At 44.6% G+C, this 24,037-nt stretch overlaps 1 protein-coding gene across 1 annotated transcript in view; it reads left to right on the top strand.

Moving 5' to 3' along the window:
- Window positions 1–24,037, top strand: part of LOC311240507 (protein kinase C beta type-like) — a gene marked incomplete at its 5' end in the record, with an annotated part of 391,798 nt that overhangs the window by 307,245 nt on the left and 60,516 nt on the right.

A 24,037-nucleotide genomic window follows, 5' to 3' on the forward strand; every position in this document is an offset into this window, starting at 1 on the left:
AGGGCGAACGGGAGGAGAGGTGGGGAGGACATGCGACAAATAACGACGGGAGCTGGGATCGAACCCGGGTCGGCCGCGTAGGTGCGCGAGGCACTATGGTATGCGCCACGAGGGCGCCCCGCGCCAGGATTTTTGATAAAAATGGTAATTGTGAGATGGGTCTAAAATTTGCAAAGACAGAGGGATCGAGGTTGGGCTTTAATACGTAATAATACGAGGAGGACAGAGTCAGGTACTTCAGTGTCTGTCTGTCTGTCTGTCTGTCTGTCTGTCTGTCTGAGGACGTCCATCCTGCTGCAGCTGCTTCATGTAGACTGTAATGAAGAAAACACACTCCCTAGACCTCACTCTACATAGTGCTAGTGATAAGTCAATACCTATAAACATAGACACCAGTCTCCCTAAGCTGGAGACCAAAGCATCGGGTCTTGAATGTGTCATGTCATTAAGTGACCCTTTTGGAGTTGGTCCATTGACAATTAATTAGTGACCATCATTGTGGGCTCATATTATTTTAGTTTGACCTATTATATCCAAATGAGTTTAATCTAAATGTAGGGTTAAATGTACCCATATCCCAGTTCAATCACCATGGTTACTGTCAGTGTCCTCATATCCCAGTAGAATCACCATGGATACTGTCAGTGTCCTCATATCCCAGTAGAATCACCATGGTTACTGTCATAGTGTCCTCATATCCCAGTAGAATCACCATGGTTACTGTCATATTGTCCTCATATCCCAGTAGAAACACCATGGTTACTGTCATAGTGTCCTCATATCTCAGTAGAATCACCATGGTTACTGTCATAGTGTCCTCATATCTCAGTAGAATCACCATGGTTACTGTCATAGTGTCCTCATATCCCAGTAGAATCACCATGGTTACTGTCATAGTGTCCTCATATCCCAGTAGAATCACCATGGTTACTGTCATAGTGTCCTCATATCTCAGTAGAATCACCATGGTTACTGTCATAGTGTCCTCGTATCCCAGTAGAATCACCATGGTTACTGTCATACATAGTGTCCTCATATCCCAGTAGAATCACCATGGGTACTGTCATAGTGTCCTTATATCTCAGTAGAATCACCATGGTTACTGTCATAGTGTCCTCATATCTCAGTAGATTCACCATGGTTACTGTCATAGTGTCCTCATATCTCAGTAGAATCACCATGGTTACTGTCATAGTTTCCTCATATCCCAGTAGAATCACCATGGGTACTGTCATAGTGTCCTCATATCTCAGTAGAATCACCATGGTTACTGTCATAGTTTCCTCATATCCCAGTAGAATCACCATGGGTACTGTCATAGTGTCCTCATATCTCAGTAGAATCACCATGGGTACTGTCATAGTGTCCTCATATCTCAGTCTCTCTCTCTATCTCTCTCTCTCTCTCCATTCATCTTGCATCCAATCCTTCCTCTCTCTCTTTATATGAGCCTGTCTCTGGGTGACAAGAGATAGCACTCTTGTATTCATTCAGAACGGCATGCATGCACGCACACACACACACACACACACACACACACACACACACACACACACACACACACACACACACACACACACACACACACACACACACACACACACACACACACACACACACTGTGTTCTAGTATAGTATAATATAGTATAGTATAGTGCAACATAGTATATATGTTAGTGCAGCATAGTATAGTATAGTAAGTATAGTGTAGTATAGTATAATATAGTGTAGTATTATAGTATAGTGATGTGTAGTACAGTATAGTATAATATAGTATAGTGTAGTATAATATAGTAAGTAGGAGTAAAGGCAGTGATAAAGGGTCATATCAATAAAGACAGGCAATGGCAAAGGAGACTAAATGAACATGGTCATAATGGGCAATAAAGAGCCGATGTGAAATGAAAACATACATTATGGTCGGTGAAATAGACAGTTAGCATGGCCTCAATCGCCTGTGTATGCCAGCTTTCAATCTGTCATCTTCCATGTTTTCTGCCTGTAGTGTGGTGCTTCATGATACCTGTAATATCCACCTACTGTGTGCTTATGAAGATTAATATTTATGGTATTGTTATAGCCTTTTCGTGCCAGACTAAGGCACAAAGGCACGGTCTGTTATGAAGGGTGTGGGAACACAGCAGGTGTTAGTACAGGATAGAGCCGGGCTGCTAACTCCCATATCTGTCTAACGGAAAAAGAAAAAAAAAACATGCTTGTGTTGATGATGTGCTCTCCGACAGAACCAGAGATTCTCTTGTGGCTCCTTATGTTTTCTGTTATGTTTCTGTTCAACACAGCTGTTAATGGAAAATATACTTAACTTTCTTAACGCTTAACTTCCACATCTGCAACATAGGCTACTATAGGCTACCATACACTACTTCCACTAACAGTGTTTATGTAACAGAGTTGGAGAAGTCTGTTAAACTCACTCCTAAAGAATACTCAGAAGTCCAAGCCAAGTGCACGCTTTTGATGTGTTCCAATCGTCTGCTGCTGCCTTTCTGGCACAGGACTTGTGGTTTGGTTCAAGGTGCAGGTTTCAGATTAGGAGAGGAAGCAAAAGTCCTTGCTAGCATGAATGACGCCTGTTCTAGTGGTGCCGTTTGACCTTGCTGGTCCACAGCTGATACGTTAGCTACATATCACAATGTAACACCACTCTACGCTAGCTACGTGATACCGCATCCTGTACATCCAGGCGAAATGGGTCAGTTTCACGAGCCTGGCGCGACGAAACCAGGCAAGGGATAAACGCGCACGCTACGGATCAGATCAGTTCCACGCGCTGCTGTTATCTCCGCTGCTCAGCACGAGAGAATACCGCTTGGTCCAAATTTGAAAAGGGGAAAACAATCCCAAATGGTTTAAATAGAAAACGAATAATAACAATAAATAAGATGCGAGTAGCCGTCCGTGTAACCGGTAACCACCCCCCGCACAAATCAATGCAGGTGGAAGATAATCGTATTCTGTACTTTATTATTGTGCCATTACTGTTCCTGCTCTCATCATTGCAGTGCCAGTGTGAATCCCTGGACTTGTGAGTTGTTTTGGTGAGTTACTTTTGTTAGTCAAAAGTCAAAGTCAGCCTTATTGTCACCTCTCGTAATGTGCAAGACATACAGAGAAATTAAATTGCATTTCCCCCTTCCCACGGTGTATATAAAGAACAAGATCTAATATAAACATAAAGTAACATATAGTACACTATAAACATAAAGGACATATGGACATTATGTAACACTACTCTACTCTACGCTAGCTACATATCACAATGTAACAAGATTCAAGATTCAATCGTTTTATTTCAAACCACAGTGTTAGTTTGGCTACATTTACCATTGTCCGGCAAAACAACATTTGAAAATAAATGAAATGGGAAAAGAGGACCCCCCCCCCCCCCCCCTCAATAACTATATTATATATAATATTATATATACTTCAGCAAGTATATGACACGATTACCAATACATATAATACAATACAATTTGCAAATACTTCAACTACACACAACACAATCACACATGCACACACACATACACACACACACACACACGCTAGACCAGGGGTTAGCAACCTTTTTGACATGGAGTGCCTGTTTGAAATATAGTTGTAACTAGTGTGCCTCAACAATATTCCATGCATCGTAATTCTTTTTTCTCATAATCGGGTCTTTTTAATGATCATTTTTACATTATTACATCATTATTGTTATTGTTATTATTAACAATATTATTATGATGGTTGTATCAACCCTAAATCTGAGTTGGGGGGGGGGGGAATGCAATGCAGACAAACAGCTGCATACAGTGTGACCATTTCACTCACATTTGCCCATTCATTTTTGGACACATCACACACCATCGAGCTATGTGCTGTCATAGCTCCACCTACAGGCCTAATGGAGAACACCAGGAGAACACCAGGATGTGAATGTGAGGTATATCGTGTAAATAAGTTTTGATTGATCGCAAGACTACACTGTAAAAAAAATTATAATAATAATAAGTTACCAGAACTTTTGAGTTCAGTTACTGTGCATTAAGGTTTTCAGTTTTCAATCCATAATAAGTTAACAGAAAAATAAGTACACAACCACATTATTTCAACCTAATAAAACTATGTTTATTGTCATTGTTTTAAGAACACAAGTTGACTTGGTAATACTCACATTTTGAGTAAAAAAAAAATGCTTTTAACTCTTTCAGTGCCACTCACGAGATTTCTCGTGTTTTTTTATATGTGGTTGCTAGCCACTCACGAGATTTCTCGGATTTTTCTTTTTTTTTTTCGATCTGAAAAATTATTGCATCACCCGAGCCTACCCGAGTATAGCCGAGGGGCGCCGACGATCACTGTGGAAAAAAGCGCCCCCTGTCGTCTCCCAGATGACATAAGTGATTTTGGAATGGACTCAATGAAAATGAATGGGGAAAAAAATCCGGTACTCCACATTTTCCAGTTCACTGATCCAGCCGGGGTTACCAGAGTTCATTCTGGAGCCTCAGATCCCCGCGGATCATAGAGATCTACTGTGTCGCGTTGGATCCATACACGTATCGATTTTTTCGAATGGTGATCAGGAATTGGAATATACCAGTTGGATACCATCTGATGTCAGGTAAGGACTCTATGTTATCAGTGGTAGGATAATCGGAGTAAGTTTGATGAAGTTATAAGCTGTTTTGTGAAATGTCTTCTTTCGGTTTCACTGTAAAACTCCGTGAGGTAATCAACGGAGCGATTATCAGTGCGCGGCCGTAATGTGCTTGCGTGCACGTATAATATTGATCATCTAGCGTTTATTTGAAAACGATTCATAAAAAGGCCGACGAATATCAACGTTGTGGAATATTCCACTAAAAGACGATTTTCATAGAATGCTCCAGAATGAGCTGTTTTTTATATCAAAACGGGGGCTTTTCTAACTGCTCTGAAATGGAAACGACGCGATAAAAAAAACAATCTGTCTTCACAGCACTGACTGGAAAATAGTCTTTGATAATGCGATGGGCAGATTAGACACATAGCCATAATTTAAAACATAGATTAGGCGATATTAACGTTAACATTGGCGCCGATGGTGGCATTCAAGCGGTAAAACGGAAAACCAGGCGTGGCACTGAAAGAGTTAACGTGCAATGTTCAATGAAATAGAAAAATAAATAATAAAATGTGTTGAATAATCCCACTGGTCACAATGGTGACCGTAATAATGTTTTTGTTATAAGGCTCTGCAAATGTTACTGAATGATGTAGCAATGTATTTCCAGCTAAATTGAAATAATAAACAAATAAAGGGTCTCAACTAAATATGTGGTAGTAAAAAGAACCTGTGGGAGGATTTCAACAAGATAAATGCGACAACAGTGCAAAATATTTCACTATAATATTTAAATTTTTTTTTTTTTTTTTTTTTTTTATATATACTGCTGCCCCCTGTGCCTATGAAAATGCCCCCGCGTGCCTATGTAGGCACGCGTGCCTAGGGTTGCCTACCCCTGCGCTAGACTATACTATCATGTCACCCTTCAAATCATTCTCATACAATACGTTGGTCTTCCTCCCTGGTATATTTTGTGAACACCATCATTTTGAACTTCCTCTTTAATATATTTATGGATTGACTGGATTTGATCTCCTCCTCCAGATTATTCCACAAGGTAACTCCACACAGAGAAATACACATAGCCTTCCTGGTTAGTCTTGAAGATTGCTGTTCTATGCTAGCTACATATCACAATGTAACACTACTCTACGCTAGCTGTATATCACAGTGTAATTAGATTAGATTAGATTAGATTGTACTTTATTGTCATTATATTTGCATACAACTAGATTTGTGACTCATCTTAAGGTGCAGTGCTACAATGCTACTCTACACTAGGTACATATCACACTGCAATGCTACTCTATGCTAGCTACATATCACAGTGTAATGCTACTCTACGCTAGCTACATATCACAGTGTAATGCTACTCTACACTAGCTACATATCACAGTGTAATGCTACTCTACACTAGCTACATATCACAGTGTAATGCTACTCTACACTAGCTACATATCACAGTGTAATGCTACTCTACACTAGCTACATATCACAGTGTAATGCTACTCTACGCTAGCTACATATCACAATGTAACACTATTCTACGCTAGCTACATATCACAGTGTAATGCTACTCTACGCTAGCTACATATCACAATGTAACACTATTCTACGCTAGCTACATATCACAGTGTAATGCTACTCTACACTAGCTACATATCACAATGTAACACTATTCTACGCTAGCTACATATCACAGTGTAATGCTACTCTACACTAGCTACATATCACAGTGTAATGCTACTCTACACTAGCTACATATCACAATGTAACACTATTCTACGCTAGCTACATATCACAGTGTAATACTATTCTTCTATTCAATTCTGGTATAGAATTGCTATAACATAACTGTAAAACCTAACTGATAAACCTAAACTATCTGAAATCCTGGTAATTTTCATGAATTGAAAGTGTACATGGTAGGGTTGTACTAACGAAGCCAACAGCGGGATGCCGTCAAACAAGGGTGGTCCGTCAGAACGTTAAGTGGTTAAAGAAATCAAAAGCATGTATTTAACAAACTCAACAATGTTCTAAACACGGTTTTATATTAACTTAATAAATAAACCAAAACAAAAAATCGACTCATGTCGAATTTTTTTTTCAATAGGCCTAACTAAATAACAGACTATACACATAAAACGCTGAAAACAACCTAACGAAGCAACAATAGTATTTTTAATGAGGCTATTATTTATTATTATTATTATTATTATTATTATTATTATTATTATTATTATTATTATTATTATTATTATTATTATTATTATTTTGCAACAACTACTTTTGCATCGGTGTAGCTCTCCTCAATATGCGAGGTGGTTGTGCCTCAGGATGGGATATGGTACGCTGGCTCAAGCTTAATTTTAGTTTAGTTTATTTGATCAGGGACAGTGCATATCAATCAACAGTTATACATTTATAAATTAATACAAATTCAAAACTGTAAATATGCCAACATTAGCAGGGTTGCTAGTTCTGTTTCGTTAAGGGGCTCTGCTTGGCATCACCTACTGCACTCCCTCGCGTACGTGCACGCGCACTGAATAACATTCCACAAATATACCTTTAATACCAGTATTAGTCTGACCACACCCCTCATCAGCTTACCTTCTTAAGCAGGTGTGTGGTCACCTGCTCTCCTCCTTCTCGCTTTCACCACAAGGAAGTGCCTTCGGTAGTACCCCACTTGACGTGTTGTTAGTTGAAAAGAGTTGTGACTGGTTTACATTGTGCTTAATCTTTTCTTCTCTCACTTGTTGTATAAGAAAAGGTTTGGGTCATAATGTATTCCGCGGAGAGTAGACCCGCTAGACCTACTCTTCACCACCGGTTCTCCATTCCCGCCTCCGTCGTGCGCTTCGGTGCTGGGCTGTTGCCACTCTCGTGGTTGCCGACCCAGCCCGGGAGACTGCCGGTGGATAGTTTTCCTCACCGACGAGCCGAGGGTTCGGTGCCGTCGCTCCGGCGATGGCCTGATCTCGACTCCGGTTCCTCTGGTTCTGGGGAATCGCCCGTTGATGAACGGGGGATTGTTTTGGAGCCGGAGGATTTGCGACGCAAACTTTTCGCGTCTGCTCGCTCGCGTCGCAAGATGGTGGCGTGCAGACGCGAACGGCCTGGGTTTGGGGAGTTGCTGGAGACCAGCGAGGATGCGTCCGACTCTGGATTTCTGATGGAAACTGAGGACTTCATGGAAGAGGCGGACGGATTCTTGTATGATGGTCCCGTGGAGGAGAGTATCCCTCCTCCGGAGACCCCGGAGGGGGGAGAAATGGCTCCATGGGGCGCCTTGTTCGAGGATGTCGAGGAACCACCTTGGCCTCATCAGCAGGATGCCCTACTGTCGGCCGCATCGGATCGTGGCTCCTTGACCAGTCGCAGCCTGCTGTATGCGAGGGATGCGGGGTCGGTGGAGGAAGGTTCGCAGGGGGAACTGCGGGCCTTGTTTCCCGAGCTCATGGCGGTAGCCGCCACCGCGAACGGTGTGCCGCTGCCATTGCCTGCACCTGTCCCTGATGACCTCATAGGCCATCCCTGGCAGCGTCCCCCAGTGAGAGGGGTGGACGTTGTCTACCCATTTTTCCCATCGATGGGGGCCTATGTTCGTCGGGGTCAGGCGGTGTCCAACATCATGGGACTAACTCCCGCCTACGTACCAGTTACGCGGGTGTCGGGGTTAGTCAAAGGTATGGGGGAGGGCGTGCCTCGGCTTGACAATCCGATGGCCGCGCTCCTCTGTCCGGATATGGTGTGGGAACCCCTATGCAAGCCGGTCCTCCAGAGGAAGTCGGCTAGGCGATCGGCTTATTGGGGTGACCAGTCATTCATCGCTGGTACACAATCGCTGGCTGCGGCGTCTAACATCGCCCACCTGGCTAGATTTGTATCGGGGATAATGACGGGCGGCACGGATCTGAACGAGGTAAAATGCGATCAGATCACCCAGGCTGCGGGAGCTGTCCTGCACCTTTCCCAGGTGCTGGCCATAGCCATGGGGAAAGTGCGCGCCCTGGCCACCCTGGGCCAGCGTCACCTTTGGCTGGAGCAGGCCCGTGTGCCAGAGAAGAAGAGAGCCCCTCTTCTGACGGCCGCCCTCTCCGACGCTGGCCTGTTCGGGAAGGCCTTGATGACCTCAACATGCAGAGAAATGGCAGAGGAGAGATCCATCCTCCAACCCCATTTTCCGCCTCCCGTCCTTGCCGGTGGGGGCAGAAGGCTTCCGCGACGTCGAGCTGTCTCCGTCGCCGCTACCACTGCCTCCGCCGCCGCTGCTGGCCCTGCCAAGAGGGCCAGGGGACGAAACGGCGCTTCGGCCACCGCCGGCCCATCCCAGACCGGAGGAGACGGTAGGGAACGTCGTGTCCAGCAGACTGTAACCTACCGTCCCTCCGGGGCTCCCCGGGGTGGCAAGACTCGAGCGGTGCGAGGTGGCAGACGCCGTTAGGAGTGACTTTTTCCCCTCTGTATCCCCTCTCCTACACCCTTCCCGGCCCCTCTATGATATTGTGCCTTACACTTTATTAGTTTTTAATAAAAAAAAGTTCCCCGACATAAGGGGGACTGTGTTTTGGCCGAACAAACTGTGTGTTTCTTCATACAAATCATATGGTGGGGTTGTGTATATATGAATCTACCCTGTTTACGTTGGGGGGTGAGTTGTGTTGTGTTACGAGGTTAAGCAAGGTCTGCAACTTACACTCGGTAATAGGTTCTATTTAGCTTGATGCTCCACATGCAATTAGAACTGGTGTTATTCCATTGCTTTAACTAAGTATATGTGTTTTCACAATGCTGTGTTGTTAGTTGCAGTAATGCTCGTACGCACACTTTTCACGGCCTAGCCGTTACTCTCGTTCGGCGTTCTTTCCTATGTATGACATAGGCAACGGGTATGGGATTCACGCACAGGCGACTTGTGTTTTGTTGTAAAACCTTTTACACTTTTTGTGGGTAGCAGGCATTGTATTAGCTTATGCTATGCATTGTTTTCTACCGGAGGTTTTTCAAGATGGCTACGGTTGTGTTTCTGTGTGTAGGGATAAAGGGTGTGTTTTCGGGAGGGGGTGTCGAATAAACCCCTCCTTTTTCCCACTTGATTGGTTTAGGGGATTTTTGATCTTTTCTGCTGAGCCAGTCAGGGCCAAGCCAGTGCTTGACAGGGGGGGGGGGGGGGGGGGAGGGGTATTCTACCGACTCCTGTTATGACAGGATCCGGTGGGTTTTCCCCGCCCGTTGTAGCGTTGTTGCTATGGCGACGCCTTCCATGAGCTGGTGTCTTAAAGATGTCGAGGTTGGGCGCAGGGCTTACAGGCCTGCTGCGCCCGGTTTATGTGTCAAACTTGAGTCTATTGGTCACGTGTCTCACAGTTTACATATCTTTTTTCTTGACCGTAGTCTCATGTGGGAAGGTGTTTCTGGGAGGGTCTGGTCTTACACTCTGATTAAAAGGAGTGACTGGATTAAAATCATGTGAAAAACAGGGTTTTTACTCCCAGCTGTGCAGTTGGGTCATACGGGTGATGCCTTTTCTTCATTTTTATAAAGAGTTGAATGTGTCTTGATGGATTGGAAATGAGGGTCCCTGATGGAAACAAGACTAACGTCTTTCTCAGGTCTGCCTCCCCTTATCTTTTTGTGTGTATTCCTGTACTGCAGTCTGTTGGGTAAATTTTTTCATTCATTCATTCATGGAGTTGATTGCATCTCGCCCCTCTTGTTGTTTCCCTGGGCGTCTTGGGGATTCAATATGGTGGTCTAAACGGCCTATTGTTGATGTGGGTATGTCCAAACGCACACATAGTGCTGGCTCAGGATGTGCTTTTGGGCCATTGGCTGACTGGCGCGCCTTGTTTGCTTGGGTGAAACAGCGTTTTTATGGAGCAATTGGGATGGGGGTTTTTCCTCTTCCGACATCCTGTGTGTTGTCGATGGGTTCCCGTTCATGTCAGGGGATGATGACGGAATGGGTCTGGACATATGGGGAAGGGTCTCACGCCCTAGGGGTGGGCCACCGGACGCGGTTCATACCGACACGTCTGGGTGGCGCCTTCTTTTTTGTGTTGGGATCAAACGCGCATATCTGCCCCTTCTTCTGGGGTTGGCAGGTCGGCGTGATTAGGGCACGGGACTGGTTCTGGTCGCGCTGGTCCAGATCAGTTGCACCCGTTGTCCGCTGGGGATGCAGATCTGCTGTTCTGGTACCCTGAGGGACTTGGGTTTTTTTCAGGGGGAAAAATGCTAGGTCGATCCGGGTGTCACAGGGTTGAGCGTTATGGGACCCTTGTTGGGTGCGTTGTATTCTGCACTGTCGTAATGGCTTACGGCCGTGCCGACCTGTACGCGTCCGATCTCGTCGGATCTCGGCCGCTGTACGGGTTGGTCTTGGTTGGTACTTGGTTGGGTGACCTCCTGGGAATACCGAGTGCGGGGTGCTGGGGCTGGTCTTCCATTTTTACGCTCTTCTCTTGCGTTTTGGCGCTGAGGAGCCTGTTGGGTGGTTTTATCCTCCTCGGGGGACCCTGTGCTCCCCGTATCACCGGGCCCGGTCCGGGGTGATGCTCGTTGACCCGTAGGCCCGGGATAGCCCTGTTGGGAACCGGAACGCGGGCTGCGGCGGTGCCGCAGATGTGTTTTGGGGTTTCTTTCCTGAGGGGTTATGGGACCAACCGTTGCATGGGGTGATGCCTGGGTGGTTGGTTCTCTGGTGTGTTGCTGCAGTGTCAACTCCCGGTTCTCCGGTTGAGGGTGCCCCTGCACGTTCATGACGTCTGCCGATCGTATGGGCTTTTTCTGTGGGCAGCTGTCAGGGGCCGAGTGGTCTACGGATCCCACTTCTGACGTGCTGTTTGAAAGCTTGGTTATGCGACAACGCCAGCATACGCCCCTTCCGCCGGGGCGGCTGTTTTCAGCTGTCCTTTCTGGCGCCTGCCTCGTCCGCAGTTTCCAGGCTTGGGTTGACAGCCTGTTGCCTGGTCTTTTTCCCCGGTGCACTGCCTGCTTTCGTTGGTTAACTCTTGTGTGTTATGACCATGCTGTCTGCCTGTTGCAGGGCCTGTGTTCCAGGCGGTGTGCTGTTGGGGAGGACAGGGCCCGCTCGGCTGAGGGGCCTTTGTCCGAATACGCTGGCGATGTGGGGGGCGGGGTCACTAGGTGCCCCCCTGGTGGGGTCTTGATGCTGGCATCATGGACTTCTCCGGGCCCCCATTCCAGGGAGTCCAGTCCTTTTGGTGGGTCTGGGTCTTCCTTCGCGCTCCGCTGCTACGGCCTTGCCACGGGGTTGGGTTTGCCCTTGACCCCGTGATTCTGGGGGCAGTGACGAGGTTGTTCCTACGTTCGTTCCCGGGTGGCATGCGGGTTGTGCGTGGGTGTAGTCGTGGGGTCAAGCCACGGTCTGCTCACCCTGTGCGTTGGGTTGCTTGAGTGCCTCTTCGCACGGTCGGGTCCGTCGCCCTCCCGTGAAGCCCCTAATAGGGGGGATGCCCTCCATTAGGGGGGGTCGGGGGGGCTCGGCCCTCCCTGTTCTGATGGTTGTGGGGGGCTGTCAGCGGGGTGTATTTGTCAGCCAGCGGCTCCGCTTGGCCTCCCTTGTGCAGTAGGTGATGCCAAGCAGAGCCCCTTAACGAAACAGAACGTTAGGTTATGGCTATAACCAAGTTCTGTTAGTTAGGGGTGACGCTTGGCATCAGACGGCCGCTGCAGCCCTTGACCTCACCTTGTGGTGAAAGCTTGGGAAGGAGGAGAGCAGGTGACCACACACCTGCTTATGAAGGTAAGCTGATGAGGGGTGTGGTCAGACTAATACTGGTATTAAAGGTATATTTGTGGAATGTTATTCAGTGCGCGTGCACGTACGCGAGGGAGTGCAGTAGGTGATGCCAAGCGTCACCCCTAACTAACAGAACTTGGTTATAGCCATAACCTAACGTTTTCAGTTGTAGTCCCTGGGCTAGATGTTTAATCCAGAAAAGAAACAGAAAAATAGAAGGACATTAAAGCTACTGTAATATAAAAACAGTTTAAAACATATTCTGTACATTCACTCACTGGGCATTCGTGCATCTATAAAAACAGTGTACAAGGACAAATCAAAGCCCATACATGTACAGTATAAGCACCATATAGGCAGGCACACATATGGCAGGCACACATATACATAATGATAGATTTCGTCATAATCAGCCAGTGTCACCTGTGGTTCCATGAAGTTTCTGTGTTGTGTCGATATGGTCCGAAGTCGACCTTCCCCGTACTGGCTGTACAACTGTTTCGGTGGTTGTTGCGGCCTAGCTGTTATCCAAAAAGCCTTCCCTGTTAGCCAAAGCTAGCTCGTGGCAACCGGAGGGTGGGGCCACGCGTCCCTTCCCTCAACCCTCTAGCTCCTGAGGTCTCTGTCCACGTCTACACGTCTCAGCCTCGTGTCCTAGTCTGGTTAGTCTTCTGAAGAACTCACCGCTTACCGTCTTCAAGTCTCGCGATGTCGAACTCTCTCTCTCTCTCTCATGACTGTTACTATGGCAACGGCACTTCTGACCCAAATCGAACTACGGTTCAAAATGCCCCACCCTATCTCATCACCATAGCAACGGCTTCTCAAGCACCTCAGCCGCTGACCTTGAGCACTATCTCTAACACCATGCCTGCTGCTCTGAAACACACACTCTGGCTGCCTCCATTTTCGGATCTATAGATCCGTCAGAGTAGATGCTGTCATCTACCGATATTTACATTATGTACACAATGAAAAACAAGTCTGATCTATTAGGGATGTCCCGATCACTTTTTTTTGCTCCCGATCCGATCCCGATCATGTGATTTTGAGTATCAACCGATACCGATCTTTCCCGATCCGATTATTTTTTTTTTACTTTTTTTTTTTTATTCAACAAACATGACCATGTTCACGTCTTAAACTCATACTGAGGCCTTAGTTTTGGTTTTAAATTGCATATCATCATTCATTTATTTATTGTCACACAGAGCAGAAGAATTTTGCCAAAACAAACCAATAGTATCCAGCTGCAGAACGGCAGACCAGCCACTCTCTCAGACCCAAACGCATTTCCTTTGATTTAATTATACATCAAATGATTTATGTCAAGGATTGCAATGCCTCGCTTGAATGAAGTTAACTTTTCACCTGGATAACGTCAACATTCAGGGTGAATGTAATGTGAGAAATTGGGACTAAAAAAAAAAAAATTATAATTTGGGTCTGAGAGTGTGGCTGGTCTGCCGTTCTGCAGCTGGATACTATTGGTTTGTTTTGGCAAAATTCTTCTGCTCTGTGTGACAATAAATAAATGAATGATGATATGCAATTTAAAACCAAAACTAAGGCCTCAGTATGAGTTTAAGACGTGAACATGGTCATGTTTGTTGAATACAAAAATAAAAGTAAAAAAATTAAAATTAAAAAATTAAATCCAGATATTTTTTTTGCCGATCCCGATCTTCGGAAAATCACGTGATCGGCCACGATCACGTGATCGGATCGGGACATCCCTATGATCTATCAATAATCATAAATCACATACCACATAATCACAACAATCAGGACAGTCAGGCTAGTGGTCAAGCATACGGGGGCTGGGCAGCTGGACTGTGACTAATGGTCACAGACCTGATTTTGTAACAGCCATGCTTTGAGTGTGTGTGTGAAGGACCTGAGTGTATTAGTGCTGCGGATGTGTGATGGGATGGTGTTCCAGAACTATGCAGCTCTGATCGAGAAAGCAGGTGCATCATTTGCCGAAATCCCTCATTGTCAACCATATCGACCATTAGGCCTGCCACGATAACACATTTTGCTGGGCGATTAATTGCCCCCGAAAATATTGCGATAAGCGATATTATTGCGACCGGTTAGAGAATTTTTTTTTTTGGAGAAATTTATTTCCCAAAACTTTTATTTTGAAGCCCACCGCTCCGTCTTTTCCTGTGTTTTAGACTTTTATTTTGAAGCCCACCGACCGGACCGGAAGTATTGTTGTGATTATCAGGTACTTTGGGTACCAGAAAAGTCACGTGAAACACTGCAGACCACTGATTGGTCAGAATAGAGACGCGTCTCTAGGATTTCATAATCATTATGTTTGCAGCAGGCACAAGTGCAATAAACAAAGGATACAGTCACTGTGTATTCTGCCTCATTTATTGATTAAACAAAACCGACATCAACACAATTTGCCACCGAGCGGAGAGTTTAGTCTCGCAAAAAGATCGCTGACTTGTTAAGGCTTGTTGTTAGGTTAGGTGCTAATGTTGTGCTAGCGTTTTAGCATGGCTATCGTACATAGCGTGATCAATATAACTCGCTATTGATTGTTTGTATGAGTAACGTTAATGCTAGTAGAATAGACACAACGTGAGGTAATCACCATCCATTTTAAACCGGTTATTACCTAATGCTAACGTTAGCAAATAGACGCGACTGGTAACGTTACAGCTTGTTAGCCTAATGTTAACGTTAGCATAGACAGCCTAGCTAACGTTAACGCTTGTAGAATAGACACAATGAGAGGTAACGTTAGCGTTAGCAGAATAGACACAACGAGGGTCTCGTTAATGTTGTTATTGATTGATTGAAAACTGTGTTTACTCTGTTTGTATGAGTAACGTTAATGCTAGTAGAATAGACACAATGAGGGGTAACGTTAGCCCCACGGAGCTCCTGTGCTGTGCTCTGTAGTAAAGCCAGCGGCCCGCCTCCCAACACGGACAGTGACTGACAAGGGGCACTGGGTCCGCCTCATTAAAACAAACGCGCAAATAGCAATTAATCGCGCCCGTCAAAATCATTGCATTCATTTTAATTATCGCGGCAATTAATCGATTTATTGCTTATCGCGGCAGGCCTATCGACCATGTTTTCAATAAATGTGCAGACTGACTTGGGTTATTTTTTCAAATTCAACGCTTCTCTTAGCCTGCTTAACTTTGCAAGTCGCTCATGTTTTCTCCCCTCGCTTATTTTCCAGACAGAGGTAGTCGCCTCCTCGTCATAGTTATATTGCGCCCTCTATCTATTCATCGAAACATGCTTTGAAATGAAAATACGCCATTATACTGACGGCTACAATGTAATAAGAGACCGACAACATTGTAACATATCATTGTTTGATCGAGTAAATGTCATGTGTTCGAGTAAATCCTTAACGATCAATCAATCGATCTTCGATTAATTGTTAACATCCCTAGTACATGGAACTAGCCAACCAAAGAATGTGTGTCCGCGCGCACACACACACACACACACACACACACACACACACACACACACACACACACACACACACACACACACACACACACACACACACACACACACCTTAGGCTCAGTTTCAGTGTTTTCTTCCATTATCCACTTTCATCTCTGCAGGATGTGTTGGTCCTGTCCTTGTCATAGTGTGGAAGGAGCTTGGGTCCAGATGGTGTCCTTTCTTTGTCTCCACTTCATGGAGTTTGTATTTACATAGAGTCACACTGGGACCATATGGGACCCCCCCACACACACACACACACACACGCACACACACACGCACGCACGCACGCGCACACACGCACGCACGCACACACACACACACGCACACGCACACACAAATACTGTGTATAATAAGCTCACAATGATGCAGCTGGAGCACGGCTTGGTGGCCTGGATCACGGACTACCTCACCAACAGACTGCAGTATGTCAGACTGCAGGGCAGTCAGTCAGATGTGCTGGTGAGCAAGGAACTGTGCTGTCACCCTTCATGTTCACCCTCTACAGTTCCAATTTCTGCCATAACTCAAGCGCGTGCCACCTTACAGAAGTTCTCAGACGACTCCTCCATTGTAAGTTACATGACTGACGACAATGAGGACGAGTACAGAGCCCTGGTGAAGAGCTTTGTAGGGTGGAGTGACAGCAACCACCTCCAACTCAACATTAGTAAGACCAAGGAGCTGGTGGTTGACTACCGGAGAGTTCAAGAAGAGCCCCCCTCCCGACTCCCATCACCATCCGAGGGGACGAGGTGGAGATGGTGGAGACAGTTCCTTGGAGTACACCTAAACAATACATTAGACTGGTCAGACAGAGGCCCGCTACAGGAAGAGACAGAGTAGGCTGTCCAGGTCCTTCAATGTGTGCAATAGACTGCTGCAGTCGTTTTACCAGTCTGTTGATTGATTGATTGATTGATTGATTGATTGATTGATTGATTGATTGATTGACAATTTTATTAACAGATTGCAGAATGGGTACAATACAGTACGGCTTAATACACACAATTGTTAAGGGGATGCAGACCAGAGAAAGCCTTTCGTCTTGTTTAAATCAGGGTCCCCCATTTTCAATTCATAATGACATTAATGACATGCACAACATACAGATATATCATGACATTTAAGACATATATGACATACAGATATACAGTACTGTTACATTTATAACATACAAGATATACAAATATACAGTACTGTTTAACAGAGATCCTAACAGAAACTATATACATTCGACGGGGAGGAGACTGTCTATTAGGAGGGGGTGTGGGGGGGGGGGGGTTTGGACATTTACGGGGGCCAGTTTCGAATTGCAGCCTCCCGTAGGTGCTCTTCGAGGGCGGTTTTGAAGGTGGGTAGGGATTCACATAATTTTACGGCTGTGGGTAGTCAAACTAGAGGTGGTGGCAGAGAGGAGGATGAGAAGGAAGCTGGCCGCTATCCTGGAGAACCCCTCCCACCCCCTATAGCCAAGCTAGCCAAACACGTTCAGCAACAGACTCATACCCCCCCGACACACCACTAACCGCCTCGGCCAGTCTTTCGTACCAGCAGCCATCAGGCTCCACAACAGTGGGCAGTGACCGCTGCCAGCAGCCACAGAACTACTAGGAATGTCTGATCACTAAGTGTGTCTGACTCTTACCACCAAATCTGCACAGACTGCAATGTACAGTATGACGTATATCATGCCAGTTAAGGTACCTTGTGTATACTGCACCTGTGTATACTGTTTACTTTACCTACTCATAGTATATATTCAGATTCCAAGTGTTTTATTGCCCTATTGTTTACTTTCTCATATTCTTATATTCGGACTTAATTATATTGTTTACACTGTTTATTTTTACTTTACTATAATTGTATTCAGTGATGTATCTGAACACGATCAATGAACGATCGTTCATGAACTTGTTCATATTTTGGGCGAACGTGAACTGAGCGTACTGAATTTCCGCTAGATGAACGTGAACGCGTTCATTCTTGCCGCTCTATCACAGTATAACTTCGTTCAAAAGTGTGCCCGATTTTGGACGGGGGCATGGGCGCACGCACGCACACACACACACACACACACACACACACACACACACACACCGAATGGTAGGGGAAACACTGATAAATAATCACAGTGTGATGAAAATGCCAGTATTCTGATTGCTGTCTGTGGTTCTATATGGGTTGTGGCAATAATTTTTACAAATAATAGCTTGCAGCAACGTATTTAAAAAATAACTATAAACCATGAACTTTAGTTCAACATTTTGAATTATGAACTATGAACTGAACTAGTTCATAAAAAAATGTGTGAACTGTGAACTGAACTAGTTCATGTAGAAAGTGAACTTTCCCAACACTGATTGCCTAAATGTATGACTTTCTACTATTACCGTCCATGCCCATACCTGGGCATTTAGGGATACAAATATCATCTCATCTCTGTCACATGGTATGACTATCTATTACGGCACACACACACACGCACGCACGCTCGCACACACACACACACACACACACACACACACACACACACACACACACACACACACACACACACACACACACACACACACACACACACACTCTCTCTTAGCTGTCCATCGTGTTCGATGATGACGCTTGCTCCAGGGATGGGGTGAGGGGGGGGGGGGGGGGGGGGGCTGCCGCTGGTGCCACAGGGATGGGGTGAGGGGGGGGGGTTAGCGACGCTGCCGCTGGTGCCACTTCTCGTGGGCGTTGAGTCCGATCCTTGAGCCGCACACCCGTCCACAGATGGCGCAAGGGAAGCCAGATACCTGGGGGATGCCAGCCGCCCGCTGGTGTCGTTGCGTGCGCCTCTCAGATCTTCGGTCTTGGTTCGTTTGGTGTATTTGGGAAACTGCAGTGGCACAAGTGACTTGCCAGGCTGATCTGTCGAGTGCCAGAGTTTCAAGCTGCGTGATGTTTGCACACTTTAGGAGGTCCCTGGTGTAGTCCTTAAAGCGTCTCTTTTGGCCTCCAGCAGCCCGCTTTGCTCCTCTCAGTCCATAGAGGACTTGGCGGGGCAGGCGGTGGTCAGGCATACGTATGGTGTGCCCTATCCAGCGAAGATGTTTTTTGGCCACAGCTGCGGCCATACAGATTGAGTTGGTGTTGTTGAGGATGTCTGTGTGGGGGACTCGATCTTCCCAGGTCAGGCCGAGGATCCTTTGGAGGCAACGGATGTGGAGAGCGTCCAGGTTGGTGATGTGCCGGCGGTATGGGGTCCAGGATTCTGCTCCATAGAGCAGAGTGGAGATACATACTGCGTTGTAAACGGCAACCTTGGTGCTGATCTTCAGGTTTCGGTTTTCAAAAACCCTGCTGCGTAGGCGTCCAAAGGATGATTCCGCTTTATTGACACACACCGCTTTATTGACACACACACACACACACACACACACACACACACACACACACACACACACACACACACACACACACACACACACAGTTTACCTATCTCCTTTCTCAGTCCATCTGTGCTCTGGTCTCAGTATAATTACAAACCCAACAACCCTGCTATATTACCATATGTGCATATTTATGAGGCACATGCAGCAAAGTTAATTCTCTATCTGCTAGTGAGGGCTTCAGTTTTTAACCCTTTCACTGCCACACTACCAAAGGGTTAAACTATGTTTATAGCTGTGCTGTGTACAGCTGCACCCCTAACAACGACAAACCCTGGTTTACTCAGACATATTCGCAGAGAAAAAAATAGTGAACTTTCACATCTGGAGATAAGGGGGGGCGACAGTGGCTCAGGAGTTAGAGCTTCTAGCGTCTGGTAATCGGATGGTTCCTGGTTAGATTCTGGCTCCTCTCGGCAGCGTGTCGAAATGTTCTTGAGCACGACACTTGGCACCTTGCATATTAACTCTCTGTGTGAATGGGGAAAATGTGAGGCATACGTTGAAAAGCGCTTTGGATAAAAACAGTCCAAAATGCAGTCCATGAATTCAACCTGGCAAAGTACAACTTCTAGTTTTCAAGTTTCAAGTTTGTTTATTATTAGGGCTGTCAGTTTATTGCGTTAATTAGATTAATTAATTACACAGCAAATTATAAAAAAAATTAAATGGTCCTGCATGCAAATATGTTATTGGTATCTGATTCTAAGGACATCTATGGATCTCAGGGAATGTATTCCCAGTGTCAGAAATACTGTGTCTGTTACTAGGCTTGAGTAAATTGTAATGAACCAAATGAGAATATCAATTCAATTTAAAAAAAAATGTTTTATCTTTGACTGTGAATAACACCATGCTAAAATTGACCAAACCTGACAAATCTAAGCAAATGAATAAATGGAAGATGATTAAACATAATGTTTTGTAGATACAGTACTGAATTCTGCCATCCGGACACATGCAATTTGAAATATGATTATAGAATATAGAATATCAGGCCTAAAATGGTTATGCGATTAAAATGCGATTAATTAGATTAATTAATTACAAATCCTGTAATAAATTTGATAAATTTTTTTAATCATCTGACAGCACTATTTATTATATGTCACAACAAAATACAGAATACTTTATATGAAATGCTTATTTCTGAAAGAGCCCCTGAGAGTGTGCTACATACAGTAAAAAAGTTATTAAGAAGTAAGTAAAAGTAAGTAAAGTCAATATACATTATATACAATATACAACCCAGAGTAAAATGAGTAACAGTGAGGTACAATGCAGAAATGAGATGTGGTACAAAACTTAGGGTAGGTTGCAAATGAGGTATGGAGGTAGTGCACATCTTTTTAATAATAGATACATATAAAGTGTGGTAAAGTTTCTAAAGTGAGTGGTAGGTGAGTGTTTGTTTAAAGTGAGTGTGTACATGTGGATGTGTGTGCAGTGAGTGTAGATGGCGCCATCTTCTGTAGAAGTTCTTCACTTCTAGAACAAAGACAAAAGAAGTAGAGATGTTCCAATACCATTTTTTCCTTCCCGATCCGATTCTGATACCTAAGCTTTGGGTATCGGCCGATACCATTCCGATACCAGTGCATACATTAAAAAAAAATTATATAAATTATCAAACGTTATTTAAAAAAAAAATTTTACAGCTACTGTTTTATATATACTGTTTTTTAGTAATAACTATAAAGTAATGGTATTTATTCATCAACAGGTGATTATATAGATTAGTACTATTAGTGTATCATTAATTGGATACTCAATGAGTTCACCCATGGAAAGGTTGTTGGGACATTGATTCTGCACGGACGTTATATGTTGTTGCACTCCAGAAGGCTCCGGTGACTTCAGTTAGCTAGTAGTAGAGGCTCTGTTATGATTTTTGCACAATAAATATTCAACATTCTCTTTTGAGACTCCGCCTCAGACTCTTATCATTTGGCACTAAAAGCTAAACATTGTCACCGGTATGGCTGTCCGCAACATGTCATTAATTGTGTGCGAGAGGTAACTTAGATCAGTGACGACGTTAGCGTGAGCTAGGTTAGCATGAGCTAACGTTAGATGGAAACAAGACAATATAACGTTACTGGTGAAAAAGTGATTTACCTTGGAATACTCCTTTGCCAACTTGCTGTACTTTGTTTGCAGGTCTGCAGCCATTATTGCTGGATTATGAATAGTCCCAACTTTAACCAAGGTAATGTTAAGCTAAAACTAGCTTTTCAGCTAGCGCTTCAGCTAATGCTAATAACACCAGCAACCGAACCCATCAGAGCTCCCTGTCAACACTGCTCTGTCGGGACGATGACATTTAAGAAAGTATCTGCTGTTAAAATGACAAACAGCATTGACACTTTAATTCACGGTCGATTAAAAACACGTTTGTTTTATAATGCTCACTCTCAGTACGTAGGAGGATACCGCACATGTTGTCGATAAATTACGTCATATGGGATCGGAGGCTAGCCTTTCGGCGTACTCGCTGATACCGATGCCAGCATTTTAGGCAGTATCGGAGGCATTTCCGATACTGGTATCGGTATCGGAACAACTCTAAAAAGAAGCCAAATGCTGGTTTACAGCTTTACTCTAGTTACTTATCATGTTCAGGTCTACTGCCTCATGGTACACTGGACTGGCACACAATTGGTCACACATTTCACTTACATGCTATATACATCACATGTGCTTAATAATGGACATGTGATGTATATACAGTAGGGCTGGGCGATTAATACAATTTCAATTTCAATTACGATTGTGGATTCCCACGATCATGAAAACAAGATCATCAAGATAAAACGATTATTGTGCCGCATGCCGGATTTGTCTTGTGTTGTAAATGTAGCGCACCCTTCCTTCACAGCGGTGCGCTCTGCCCCCCAAGTCCAAACAGTAGTTTCAGCTTGTGTTGAGAGGGAGGAGGGATCCACAGCACATTTTCTCCAGTTATTTTGAAATATTTGGTAACTGGTAGAAGGTAACAGAAAGGCAGCCTTTGGTCGACAAGAACGGTAAAACAAATTCAGTCGTTGTCATATATGACGTTCTCAAATCAATAAGCAATTGTGTTTAATGATCGTGATTTCAGTATCAATCAAAATAATCATGATTATGCTTTTTTCCATAATCGAGCAACCCTAACATACAGTAGTACTGTATGTTAAATGTTATATAGTTGCGTGATCTGTTTAGTCTTACACTGGTACAATGTATGTCAGTATGTGTTGTGTATACTACAAGCTGTTGTACTGTGAGCTGTTGTACTGTGAGCTGCTGTACTGTGAGCTGTTGTACTGTGAGCTGTTGTACTGTGAGCTGTTGTACTGTGAGCTACTGTACTGTGAGCTGCTGTACTGTGAGCTGCTGTACTGTGAGCTGCTGTACTGTGAGCTGTTGTACTGTGAGCTGCTGTACTGTGAGCTGTTGTACTGTGAGCTGCTGTACTGTGAGCTGTTGTACTGTGAGCTGTTGTACTGTGAGCTGCTGTACTGTGAGCTGCTGTACTGTGAGCTGCTGTACTGTGAGCTGTTGTACTGTGAGCTGCTGTACTGTGAGCTGTTGTACTGTGAGCTGTTGTACTGTGAGCTGCTGTACTGTGAGCTGTTGTACTGTGAGCTGTTGTACTGTGAGCTGCTGTACTGTGAGCTGTTGTACTGTGAGCTGTTGTACTGTGAGCTGCTGTACTGTGAGCTGTTGTACTGTGAGCTGCTGCTGTACTGTGAGCTGTTGTACTGTGAGCTGCTGTACTGTGAGCTGTTGTACTGTGAGCTGTTGTACTGTGAGCTGCTGTACTGTGAGCTGTTGTACTGTGAGCTGTTGTACTGTGAGCTGCTGTACTGTGAGCTGTTGTACTGTGAGCTGCTGTGTTGTGAGCTTCTGTACTGTGAGCTGTTGTGTTGTGAGCTTCTGTACTGTGAGCTGTTGTGTGCCCACATAGCATAACATCAAGACACATTCCTGTGCATTTATTAAATTGGAGAATGAAGGGATTCCGTTTCTGATTCAGGCGGGCTTAATACGGACATCTGCAGAAAAGTAATTTGTGGATTATTCTAGGATATAACTGTCATGTTCAAATAATAATTAAAATAACTCACTAATGTATGGATTGATGGGTACAGTATGGACACGACGTTGTTCATAACATGGTATGGACACGACATTGACTGTAGGATACAGATAACGTTTTCGATTTTTCACTGTAAACCAACGTTTTTGTGATGAACTATAAGAAGTTTTAGAATAATTTTGGAGGTTACACAGGGCTAATGCATTTCAATTAGCCTCGTGGGACCTCACGGACGCACCATGATGCTATCCAGGTAATGGTACTTTCAAAGAAATTTTTTAAATATATATATTTTATTTCATCTGTACATGCAATTTCCTAAAATAGCTGTATAGCAGTATGCAATCTTACCAGTATTTTCGTCCCACAACCTCCTGCGTTTAAGATTAAAAAAAAACAGAGTCAGTGGAGATAAGAAAGGAAATCAGAAGAGAGTGATGAGACAGTATGACTCAGATTTTAAACTTCACAGTCATACTTTGCCGTTTTTTCCTGTCAATTGCATTTGTCAATTTAACCATCCTAGCTCTTCAACTTTTCACTATAATTATTTTGTTTTTATGATCATGGGCATCATACTATATACTATACAATATGCAATGAGAGTATGAGACGGTGGGAAGGCCGAGAGGGACACAGA

This window comes from Notolepis coatsorum, assembly GCF_963971535.1.
Source record: "Notolepis coatsorum genome assembly, chromosome: 14".
Classification (NCBI taxonomy): Eukaryota; Metazoa; Chordata; class Actinopteri; order Aulopiformes; family Paralepididae; genus Notolepis; species Notolepis coatsorum.